Consider the following 11,499-nt stretch of genomic DNA (forward strand, 5'->3'; position numbering starts at 1 on the left):
TTAGGGTCGCATGGTTGCTTGACGACTGTGGATCCATCGACGGCTTAAAGCCTTAGCTAGTGCCACAACCGGTGCTACATCAGGAGTGTAGGAATTGGTGGGTCGATTAAATACCTACAGGAGTGTAGGGTTGGATAGGATACGGAGTGCAGGGTTGGTTAGGTATTTGTGCATTGCATAATCTGATTCTAATTGTGACATGGGCTTAGGCCCAACTGAGGCTACTATGGTCTAAGGCCCAAGTGCCACTGTTATTGTAATGGGCTTAAGCCCAAATTGATGTGCCGCATACTTTATGATCGATAAAGGTTGTACGCACTGAGTTTTCGTAAACTCACCCCCTCTTTTAAATTTTTCAAGTAATCTTCAGTAGGTGGTTCGACGTATGGGAGGACTTGGGGTGGCTACACTACGAAGAGCTTTAAATATTTGTATTTTCTTTTACATTACTTAAATTGCTTTTTCTTTGGGTTTTGATGTAATAAGGCATTTTCTCTAATTTTCTAGCTTTTAATTTGGCAGTTTTTAACTATTATAATTTATTTCTGCTAAAAGTAGAGCGCGGTTTTCCAAAATGATATATGTTTTCATAACATCACGTTTTCGAAACATTGTTGAAATGCTTCCTCAAAAAACATGTTTTTAAAAAGTAAGGCTGGCTTAAAATGGTTAATAAATAATTAAGTTGACTTTAGAGACAGTTTTTCGAGAAAGCATTTTAATGTGACATGCCAGATTCAGTCATAAAGTCTAGGCAGGGTTTAGGGTGTTACATTTAGTGGTATTAGAGCCTAGTTGCAAAATTGGTTGGGAAATAGGCCTTAGTTTTTGGATTTTAAAGTTATTTACAAATGATTCTGAAGCATTTTGAAGGATTTTTATTGTGTGGTTCACCGAGTCTCTGGCATCGAACCAAGTAAGTTCTCCTAATACTAAAATCTATTTTAAACTGTTATACTATAGATAGTTATTGGGCTTACTTTAGATGATAGACTATACTGAGACTCTTAGCTAAAGTAAACTGAAAAACTATAGGAAACGAAAATTGTAGCGAGCCTCCAATTGCGAAAACAACTCTTAACTACTACTGCCATAAAACATCTACTTAATTACTAAAATTATGAGTTAAATTGCATAAAATTTCTTAACCAGATTATACGCGAAGTGATAATGAGCACTAGAAAGGGTGCAAGAGGCCGTGGCAAAGGCCGTGGAGGTGCTAGGGCTGGATCTTCGGCATCAGGTCACATGCTCAATGCTAAGGCGAGAGAAGCACTGGCTTCACCGGTACCCAAGACAGGGTCGTATGATGGAGTAGCTAGGGACGGTGTATTGTCCCAAGCAATGTTAGGGATACTAGAAAGGGTCACTAGGCCCAACATTGGTATTGGGAGCCGAGGGTCTATTTCTGAGAGACTTTGGTCGAATGGAGCTGAGATCTTCAAGAGTATCGCGGGAGTAGCATCGAACATGGTCGAATATTGGTTGGAGGCCACCAAAAGAATAATGGATGACTTAGATTGTACTTCTGAGCAAAAACTGAAAGGAGTAGTGTCGTTGCTGCTAGAGGAAGCTTACCAGTGGTGGTTTACGTGAAAGAGGGCACTCAGCCTGACCAGATAACCTGGGAGTTCTTCAAATCAGCATTCCAAGGAAAGTACGTAGGCGCAAGCTACGTGGATGCCTGGAGGAAGAAATTCTTGAACTTGATTCAAGGAGACCGATCTGTGGTGGAGTACGAGGCAGAGTTCTTACGACTCAGTAAGTATGCTAAAGGAATAGTGGTAACAGATTATGAACATTGTGTTCGGTTCGAAGACAGCCTCAAAGACAATCTTTGGGTACTGATTGCTCCTCAAGGGGAGCGGGATTTCGCAGCATTGGTGGAGAAAGCAAAAAATCGCTGAAGATGTAAAGCGCACAGAGTGCCTAAACTGGGAAAGAGAAAGGGGCAGAAATAAAAGGGATTTTGAGCCCTCCAATTACGATCAGAGGCCTAAGAGAAGGGCCAGAGTGGATGGGCCGGATAGAGCGGGGCCTCTTATTGCTACTGGGTTACCACTTTGTGCTATTTGTGGAAAAAGTCATACAACAGAGTGCTGGATGAGAACAAAAGCCTGTCTGAGTTGTGGTTCCATGGAGTATAGTTTCAGATAGTGTCCCAGAAGACTGGATCAGAGGCAAGTCTTTGATAGAAGTAATGTATAGCCACCGAGGGGTGGCCAGCAGCCGCCTAGAGGTCGTGGTCAGGCCAGGGGTGGAAACAGTTTAGGTCGTGGAGCACCAGAAAGAGGTATTGATCATGTTGAGGCAAGGTAGCCAACTTTGGTTTATGCATCACGCCGTCGAGAGGATGAAGATGCTCCAGATGAGAATACTGGTACGTACATTATCCATAGTGTACTTGATCGCGTGATTCGTGATAGGTTTTAAATATTTATAATTACTCGTTCTTGAACTAACTATTATCTCGATGTAGGCAAGTGTACCTATCGAACAGTAGTATAGTTTTAGCAAGACCAGATTGTCGAACCCAAAGGAACTAAAAGTACTAGTAATGACTATCTTTTTATTATCTAGCCTAAAAATAAAAAGGTTTTGTTTTAATTAACTAATTATCTACACTAAGAACTTACAAAGAAAAGAATTGGGGAATTGCTTTTGGGAAAATCGATTGACTTAAGATAATACCTAAGGAAAAATCCACCTAGACTTGTTATTCTAGCTCTGAATCGAACAATTTATTTATTCAACTTGTTCTGTAGAGATCCTTAAGTTATGTTATTATCCTTATTCAGGACTAATAACATCTAATCCTAAGATTGAATAACCGAGACTTTTCTCTAATTAACACTCTAGGGTTGCATTAACTCGATCTATGGATCCCCTTATTAGGTTTCACCCTAATCTGACAAAATCTTGTCACCCTATTTCTAGGTGCGCAATCAACTCCTCTTAATTATGATAAATGTACTCTTAGCCAGTGTCTATTCCTCCTTTGAATAAGAGCTTATCTTGAATCAGTATCATGGGATATCAAAACAAGAATTAAGAACACATAATTAAGAACAAGTTAAATATTTATCATACGATTCAGAAAATAATAACAAGATTTGTCTTAGGTTTCATTCCCCTTAGGTATTTAGGGGTTTAGTTCATAACTAAGTAAGAAAACATCTTAGAAGAATAAAGAATACAAAACATAAAGAAAACCCAAAACTCCTGAAAGAAAATTGAGGAGAGATCTTCAGTCTTGATGATGAATCCGGCTTCTGAGATGGATCAATCGGCTTCCTTGGAGTAATTCCTTACCCCCTATTCTCTGTCTCCCTTTTCTTCCTCTTCTAGGGTGTATTTATAGGCTTTGGAATGCCTGTGAGCCCTCAAAAAGTGGCCTTTCCTGAATTGGACTCAACTTGGGTTCGGCAGGGACACGCCCGTGAGTGATTACTTTATGACGTGCTTGAGCCTGCCAAATTAGCACGGCCGTGTCGGCTGCCCGTGTAAGGAAGTCCAGGCTGTGTTGAGTTCGTACTTTGGCCCATTTTTTCTGTTTTTGGCCATTTCTCATTCCTTTCGCTTCCTATGCTCTCCTAAGTATAAAACATGAAATTAAAGCATTAGGAGCATCGAATTCACTAATTCTTATGGAAAATCATCCATAAAATGCGTTGAACATGGGGTAAAAATATGTATAAATTACAGTTTATCAAATACCCCCACACTTGAGCATTTGCTTGTGCTCAAGCAAAATCCTCAACTCATAATCAAAATAAATTCTTCTCAACTTACAATTCCTATCGATAATATCCCAAAATAATCCATAGGTAATCATACATTGAGAATTCAACTAAAAGAACATAAAAGTTTCAAACCTTCCAAGTTGAGTATTTAATCATGCAAACATAGGTGTCTCTCCGCATCTAAGTAATTACCTTTGATTCAGAATATCATAGAGTTTCACATCCTCACTAAAGATTCACTCAAATCACTCAAGCTGTTTAAGGACAATAAATTAAGCACTCAAGTAGTCAATAATGAAAAGTCATTACCATAGGCTTGCATGAAAATCAAATCTCCACCACTATAATTTAAGATGATGCATCAATCAAAAGGTCTTTAGAGGGTTGTAACGAGGCTTGGTTAGGGGGTGTGGTCACAAGCTGAAAGAAATCGTCAGAATTGAGATTGAATTGAAAAATTACCTAACTAGAAAAAGAGTTAATCTTTACTTGCATGCAACAGAGCTTCTCCTCAGAATATGAAATTACAGATATGTAAACATAGTTTTTTTTAAGAACATGTTAAATTAATATAGACTAACCATTAAGAACAAAACATAGCTAGGTAATCCATTCAACTCAAATCTCGACAAAAATAGGGATTAATTTAGGGGATTTCACCAATAATGGGTTAAAGGTTAATATTAAGGGTAATACCAGAAATGGCTTGTTAGGTTCAAGGGGGTTTACTAGGGGTTAATCGTGGAGGTAGGCTTTTCATGGCATGAGTGGGTTAATCCTAAGTGCCTTAATCATTTTGACATATCAAATCAAATGGTGTGGTCTCGACATGCATAATCAAGCAAGTTTTAGAATAACAGTTCAATACTAACGCACTCAAAGCAATAATAAAAGTGAGCATGAAAGGATTAATAGATGCTCAAAAGGCTCAAAAATCTCACAAAAATTATGGCTTTTTGATGTTTAGAATCGTGAATTCCAATTCAAAGTAATACCTAGACTTGGGGAAACAACCTATAATTTTAAATTCTTAAAAATCAACTTATCATGCTTGATTCTCTAAAATCTTAAAGTTTAAATAATCAATGCATAAATGCCTATGTTTTAATTCAAGATATATCAATCAAAATCATAAATCAATTAAAATTTATCCTAAATATGATATGAGGGTTTTTCAAGAGAACAAGATAATTATTCAGGAATTTTTCTGATAATGAATGAATGCCCCCCACACTTAAGATGTACATTGTCCTCAATGTACAAAGATAGGTATTATAAAATAAAAATAAGATAGGGAGAGAAGTGAAACTTCCTCTATGATGAATTCCTCGAACTAGAATTTTGGAGAGTAATCGGTTCGAGAGTGGAGGAGGATACTCCGGCGGTCATAGAGGTTCATTAGTCCATAAGTCTTGCGCAAAAAGAATATTATATCTAGTGGTAGCTATGGTAGTGGTCGAGCAGGACATGGTAGTCGTGGAGAACCTTTCCCGGTGGAGTTTTAGTTCCTATGTGAGGATGAACTCAAGAGCTCTATATAACTGTGATAAAATTAGGAACTTTTTAAGGGATATTAGGAAGAATAATTACTCGAAAAGAAATAACTGGAATTAATAATTAAAAATAAAATTCTAAAATCTAAACATAAAGAGTAGTTTTAATAAAAATTAAAAACACAAAATAATAAATAAATATTTCTAAACATCTTCATGGCTGGATGGTTCGCGAGATGGGACTGGCGATGAGATGTGGAGGTGTTGACAAATCTACTATAGAGTAGCATCAATATTGTCAAATAGTTAAAAAAACTGATGCTCGAATCGGGTGAGGCGCTCAGAGATGTCAGCATATGAAGCTGCCGCATGAACTGGACGAGAGGGTGGTGGTGGCTGAGTCGGTGGGTCCTCGTGCTGTGGAGGGACATCATCAGAAATGTCCTCATAGGCCTCCTCCTCGGTAGATTGTGCGAGATGATACTGGGGAGGGTAGGTTCCTCGGCGCCTCTCGATCATCCTCATGCTAAGCATGCTTGAGATGCCTTGTGGAGACATCTAGCCGATGAGAATGAGGAATGATTCTTGGGTCATGGTGTTGAAGAGCCCGAAGTGTCGCGTTAGTCGGGTCACGTAGGGGCCAATGGAGATGACCCATTTCCGATGCTGCTCCGTCTGGTGCTAAATTGCAAGGGCGATAAAGTAGGCAAGGTTGATGACGTGCCCTTGCGACATGCACCATAAGAAGTAGACGTCGTGGGTGTTGACGACGCCAGTACTCTCTCGCCTCCCTGTAATCGTGTAAGCTAAAATAGAGTGTAAATACCTCAGGGACGGTGGGAGAACTGATGCCTTGGAACGGCTAGGATTGTAGTGCTAGGGGCCAATGTGTGCCAACACTTCGAGGGAGAGAAATGTATGTGCCGACTAAGAGCATTTAGTTCATTCTCCTCTCTGAACTCCTCTGTATATAAGCCTAGTGCAGCACCAAACTTTGGGATGCTTAGCTGGCGGATTAATCCACCTAGGCGAAACTAGACCGTGCCGGGATCATCGTACCTCGTCATTACGGTCTAAAGATGGAATGTTGAGCAGAGTTCCATTGTGAGCTCGAGGTATGTCAGCTCGATAATCACGAAGAACAGCTCCCACAGGTCAGTGGTTAAGAGAGCCCTAATCGCGTCAGCTATCTGGACTTGTTCTATGATAGCCTAGTCAATGCAGCGGCTCGCAATTAAGGGTCGGGCCCGAAGTATTTGGAATAGTTCTTCTTGAGGCCCTCGGGGAAACTGCAGGAGAGGGTGACGAATCTCCGCGATTGGACCCGCGGAAGATGACGCTCCCTTCCTCTTCTTCGAGGCTGGTACAGCGATTTTCTTTCCACGTGAGGATGGCATGGTACCTGTGATTAGAATCATCAAGTCATCTTGATTAATGGTCGAAGCAAAAGGAATACAATTATCAACTAAAAAGTAGACTTTCAGCCACAACCAAACATAATTAATATAATAATTTTGTGACTTTATCATTGTATGTAGTAATGGCATGTGTAAGATAAAAGAATGAGGCTTTCCTAACAACATGAAATGTATGATAAGTTAATTGAAAAATGAAAATTACATTAGAGACATTGGCATGGAAAATATTATAAGAATGAGCATGGTAAAATCATGGGTGTGAAGTTTCCCTAATCATTGGATTAAACATGCAATGTATAATAACTAAATTAAAAATGCAAACTAAATGATAAAATAATGAGCAATATGAAAAATAGTTCAAAAACAATGAAGATTATGCTACTAATAAGCATTAGTGATAAGTAAAATACAATTGAAAGTAGTAAATAAACGCTAAGAGAGCGAAATTGAACGTCAAAAACGAAGTTGGAGGCGGCGCATGGGCGTGGCAGAGGGCCATGTGGAGTTGCAGCGGCTAGGGTTAGGTTTTTTGAATGGAGAAGAAAGTGAATAGTACAGGGTATTTATAGATTTTTAGGGCACACGGCCATCGAACACGCCCGTGTTCCCCAATTTCAGCCGGTGTGATTCGCGAATTTCAAATTTAGGCACGTCTGACATTTAGTACACGTCCATGTTCCTCGGGCGTGTGGGTTCACATGGCCGTGTCGCACGATTGTGTCTAGCTTCGTTCGCTTCTCCCATGCCCGTGTGTTCAAGCCCTACGCCCGTGTTCATTTAACAGGTTCGACCACGGGTGTTAGACACGGGCGTGTCGCACGCCCGTGCTGTTTTAACAGGTTTGTCCATGGTTCTTCCACACAGGCGTGTCGCACGCCTGTGGTGTTTTGGCAGGCTCGACCACGGCCATATTGCATGGTTGTGGCATTTTATGGCAGCCTCTGTTGGGGAAATCTTTTGCCCTATTTTTACACGGCCTTAAGCACGCTCCTGTGCTTGGCCATGTCTCTGTGGAAACACTTGTATTCAAGATTTCTATTAGTAGGTTAGGAGTAAAATACCAAAATTTAAAGAAATTAATAATGTTAGTGCTCGAGTTGCCTCCCGAGAAGCGTTTATTTATAGTCTAAGCTCAACTTAGCTCTCTAGTGAATGGTCATGGTGGTTTGAGGAGTTTATACTCCCCATTCCTGCTATCAATCTCATCAAAATAAGGTTTTAATCGGGTGTTGTTTACCTTAAAAGTGCCAAACTTGGGATGACACACCTCTACCGTACCGAATGGAAAACTACTGAGTACCGTGAGAAGGATTTCCTTATTCGGTGTGATAATGACAATGTGGGGATCTGCAGCATCTAATAAGACCTTATCACCAACCTTAAGTAAATTTGAGGAGGTATCGAACTTATTCTGGCGTAATTTTCGTTTATCGTTTGTTCTCGGTTTATGTCCTCACCATTCGTCTAACTCCTCTATCCATAGCCTTCGTTCTTCATGAATCTGTCCTCTATCATTACTGGGACATGGCTCGTGAACTTCTTTGAAACTCAATTTCTGCAAAGTTATATTGTCAATTTTAGTAGACTGGTGTAGACCATTACCTTCAATGTTTGATGTGATGCCAGAATTACGAGCTTGAAGGGTGATCGTTTTGTTTCCCACACGAAGTGTAAGCTCACCTGTGCTAACATCAATAATTGTTTTAGCAGTTGCTAAAAAGGGTCTCCCTAAAATCAAAGGGGTGTTATTATTCTCCTCTATATCTAGAACAACGAAGTCAACAGGAAATATGAACTTATCTACTTTCACTAGAACATATTCAACAATACCCGTAGGAAATCTTATAGTTTTATCTGCCAATTGGATGCTCATCCTAGTTTGTTTAGGTTTCCCAAGACCTAGTTGCTTAAACATTTTGTAAAGCATGATGTTAATACAAGCCCCTAAATCAGCTAATGCATGACTTGTATCTAAACTACCAATTAAGCAAGGAATTGTAAAACTCCCTGGATCTTTCAATTTGTGGGGTAGCTTATTCTGTAGAATAGCTGAGCAGACTGCATTTAGTTTCACATGCGATGCTTCGTCCAACTTCCGCTTATTTACTAAAAGCTCTTTTAAAAATTTCATTGCATTCAGCGTCTGTGACAGAGCTTTAATAAACGGTAAGTTAATATGTATTTTTTTAAAATTTTTAAGGAATTTACCGAATTGTTCGTCTGAGCAGTCTTTCCTTGTCGCGTTAGGGTATGGGACACGAGGTTTATATTATTCATTCACCATTTTGTTATGACTTACCTCACTTTTACCTTTGCTTATCACAGTTTCTTGCATCAATTTTGGCTCAACCGCAATGAATCCTTCATTATCTTGAGTACTAATTGCATTGAGGTGTTCCCTTGGGTTAGGTCTAGTATTACTTGGTAAGCTACCTTGTGGTTGTTCGGAGATTAGTTTGGATAGCTGGCCTATCTGAGTTTTAAGTCCTTGGATCGATGCTTGTTGATTTTTAAGTGCTGTCTCAGTATTTTGGAAACGAGTTTCTGACACCGAGAGGAATTTGGAGAGCATCTCCTCAAGGTTCAGTTTCTTCTCTTATTGATAAGGTGGTTGTTGAAAACCCTGAGGATTTTGTGGCTTTTGATTCCCTTGACCACCCCAAGAGAAATTTGGGTGGTTCCTCCAACCTGCATTATAAGTATTATTGTATGGGTTATTTTGAGATCTAAAGTTATTGTTACCCATATAGTTGACTTGTTCCTCTTCGGTTGTAGGATTGAAGGATTGATATTCTGTATGCACACCTCCTCCACTTGAGTTACACCTCATTACTGGATGTACCTGCTTAGAATCAAGTAAACCATCAATCCTTTTATTGAGAAGTTCTACCTAATTTGACAACATAGTAACTAAATCGATATTATAAACGCCTGCTATTTTTGTTGGCTTAGTCTTCATCACTTGCCACTAATAGTTATTCAGTGACATTTCTTCAATGAATTCATAAGCCTCTTCAGGTGTTTTGTTATTGATGGTTCCTCTAGCAGCTGCGTCAATCATCTGTCTTGTCGAGGGATTAACACCATTGTAGAACGTTTGAACTTACAGCCATAATGGTAACCCATGGTGAGGGCACCTTCGCAATAGATCCTTGTATCTCTCTCATGCATCGTAAAGTGTTTCTAAGTCCATCTGCACAAAAGAAGAAATATCATTACGTAATTTAGCCATTTTAGTTGGCGGAAAATATTTTAGTAAAAACTTTTCGGTCATTTGTTTCCAACTAGCGATAGACCCTCGTGGTAACAAGTTCAACCACTGTTTAGCTTTATTTCTCAGTGAAAAAGGGAATAACTGAATGAGAATGGCATCATCAGAAACGCTATTAATTTTGAAGGTGTCACAAAACTCTAGAAAATTTGCCAAGTGAGTGTTGGGATCCTCATCCTGCAAACCATCAAACTGAACAAACTTCTGTATCATCTGAATTCTGTTAGGTTTCAGTTCAAAATTATTTGTAGCAATAGCAGGTCTAACTATACTTGACTCAGCTCCTATTAAAGAAGGTTTAGCATAGTCATACATAGTATGTGGAGCAGGATTTTGATTAGCCGCAATTGCAGGAGGTAGCTGATTGCCTTGGTTTTTAGCCATCTCTTCGGTTGGGGGTTGAGTATCGTCTCCTTGCTTGTTCTCCGTGTATCTTAAGCTTCGCCTTATTTCTCTTTGGTTTCTACTAACTGTGCGATCGATTTCTTCATCAAAAAGTAATGGTCCCGACGGGTTTCTTCGAGTCATAAACTATAAAAACTTGCCAAGATAAAGAAAAAGTTAATTAATTAGTAGTAATAATGATAAATAAAATTAAATTGCAAGAAAAATAAAAGGGCTAAAGTAATAAAAATTTAGTGTTCCTAATATCTTAGTTCCCCGGCAACGGCGCCAAAAACTTGATTGCGTGATTTCGTGATAGGTTTTAAATATTTATAATTACTCGTTCTTGAACTAACTATTATCGCGATGTAGGCAAGTGTACCTATCGAACAGTAGTATAGTTTTAGCAAGACTGGATTGTGGAACCCAAAGGAACTAAAAGTACTAGTAATAACTATCTTTTTATTATCTAGCCTAAAAATAAAGAGGTTTTGTTTTAATTAACTAATTATCTAAACTAAGAACGCATAGAGAAAAGAATTGGGGAATTGCTTTTGGGAAAATCGATTGACTTAAGACAATACCTAAGGAAAAATTCACCTAGACTTTACTTGTTATTCTGGCTCCGAATCAGACGATTTATTCATTGAACTTGTTTCGTAGAGATCCCTAAGTTATGTTATTATCCCTATTCAAGACTAATAACGTCTAATCCCTAGATTGAATAATTAAGACTTTTCTCTAATTAACACTCTAGGGTTACATTAACTCGATCTATGGATCCCCTTATTAGGTTTCACCCTAATCCGGCAAAATCTTATCACTCTATTTCTAGGTGCGCAATCAACTCCGCTTAATTATGATAAATGTACTCTTAGCCAGTGTCTATTCCTCCTCTAAATAAGAGCTTATCTTGAATTAGTATCCTGGGATATCAAAACAAGAATTAAGAACAAGTTAGATATTTATCTTACGATTCAGAAAATAATAACAAGATTCATCTTAGGTTTCATTCCCTTTAGGTATTTAGGGGTTTAGTTCATAACTAAATAAGAAAACATCTCGGAAGAATAAAGAATACAAAACATAAAGAAGACCCAAAACTCCTGAAAGGAAATTAAGGAGAGATCTTCAGTCTTGATGATGAATCTTACTTCGGAGATGGATCAATCGACTTCCTTAGAGTAATT

At 38.8% G+C, this 11,499-nt stretch overlaps 1 non-coding gene across 1 annotated transcript; it reads left to right on the forward strand.

Moving 5' to 3' along the window:
- The first annotated feature begins 9,773 nt into the window (after positions 1-9,773).
- On the forward strand, positions 9,774-9,880 carry LOC121230087 (small nucleolar RNA R71). Its single transcript, XR_005928039.1, has one exon. It is a non-coding gene; the product is annotated as a small nucleolar RNA R71 (small nucleolar RNA).
- Positions 9,881-11,499: the final 1,619 nt, after the last annotated feature.

This window comes from Gossypium hirsutum, chromosome A05 (genome assembly GCF_007990345.1).
Source record: "Gossypium hirsutum isolate 1008001.06 chromosome A05, Gossypium_hirsutum_v2.1, whole genome shotgun sequence".
In the NCBI taxonomy this organism is placed as follows: Eukaryota; Viridiplantae; Streptophyta; class Magnoliopsida; order Malvales; family Malvaceae; genus Gossypium; species Gossypium hirsutum.